Source organism: Echinops telfairi, unplaced genomic scaffold, assembly GCF_000313985.2.
Source record: "Echinops telfairi isolate 266 unplaced genomic scaffold, ASM31398v2 ScPeMD7_7469;HRSCAF=8507_1, whole genome shotgun sequence".
NCBI lineage: Eukaryota > Metazoa > Chordata > Mammalia > Afrosoricida > Tenrecidae > Echinops > Echinops telfairi.
In genome coordinates this window covers 7,908,288-7,909,717 of record NW_022111373.1, presented here as the reverse complement: position 1 = coordinate 7,909,717, position 1,430 = coordinate 7,908,288, and positions in this window count along the sequence as shown.

Below are 1,430 nucleotides of genomic sequence, written 5' to 3'. Positions count from 1 at the left end.
CCCAGGGGTGGCCCCTCGCAAGAGACAGGGTTTGCTTGCTTGTCTCACAGCGAAGGTGTCTTCTGAGTGGACGCTTCCAGAGAGGGCCTGTTTGAGTGGGGAGAACTCTCCTTAGGAAGAAAAGGCTGGGGCAGGGGCAGGGGTGGGGGTGGGGGGCAGTCTTGAATTGGTGAGCCGCTGGGCAATCAAGAGACCTGTCATCTGACCAGGGGATTAAGGTACAGGGGCTTCCCACCCCCCTCCTGGTCATCTAAAGCAGAGGGCTCCTCTTGTTGATGACAACAATCTCCCTTCTTCCTCCACTTTTCCCAGGCCACCCACCTGATCCTAGGCAGCGCCCAGGAGGGCTTCCAGAAGGCTTCGACCTCTCCCTGGTCATGCCTGGACCCAGCCTTCCCGTGGTTTCAGGGAAGGTCCAGGGACCTCGGAGAGCTGATGAGGATAGAGCTCATGTCTGCTCCCCATGGCATCGCAGCAGCCTGAGAGATGAGTGGTTGGCACGCAGACTGAGTCTCATCCACAAAAAGTGGGAGAGCTGGGATTCAAACTCTCTTACAGCCTCACAAGTCTGCGCTGGATGCCCCTCAAGGCTGGCCCTCTGGGGGCTGTGAGAGCATCTCAGGGGAAAAGAACTCCCTGTGTGGTGAACTGCATTGGTCTGAACCTATCCTGTGGGCTTTGAGGCCAGATGGGGAGAGTGCGGTCCCTGAGGAAGCCCCAGAGTCCCCTCCTGCAGTCAGCTCTCCAACAGAATGCGGACTGGCGGCCATCTGATTTCGAAAATCAGGGGCACTTAAATGGGCCAGATCTAGAAATGACCCTCTCTCCCTTTTAGGCAGAGCAGCCTCGGTGGCATAGTGAGTTGCTCCTTGGGCTGCTAACCTTTCTCCAAGGTAAAAAGCTGAGACTTTCCCCTCCCATGGAGAGTGAGTCTCAGAACCTCCCAGGGGCAGCTCTACCCTGTCCTTGAATCCACATGATGGCAGTGAGTTTGGCTTGGGGATTTGAAAAATCAAGTCTTAACAGGACCAACAGCAATCCATTTTCACAAAGAAAAGACCCCAGGTGCTTTACAGCCCGTAGTTGGTCCTCAGATGTTTGTTCCCTACTACAGGTATATGAGACTTCCAGTACACCACTGTGGTGGTTACATAATCTGTTGTCAATTTGAAATTTGAGTGAAGGGGTGGAGTTTAGCCTGTCACTCAGGTAGCAGCTTGATGACCTCATCTGGAGACACTCAGGAGATAAATAGCTCGTTGGAGGCGGGACACACGCACACTCCCTGAGAGACATTCCTGTTGACAAGCCATATGGAGAGAGGCTGATGGAGCCAGAGCTACACAGAGACCCCTGCCAGCACTGAGATGCTTCCACCACCACTGGACCCATTAAACTTTCCACCCAATGGCCAGCGATCTTCCTGCATT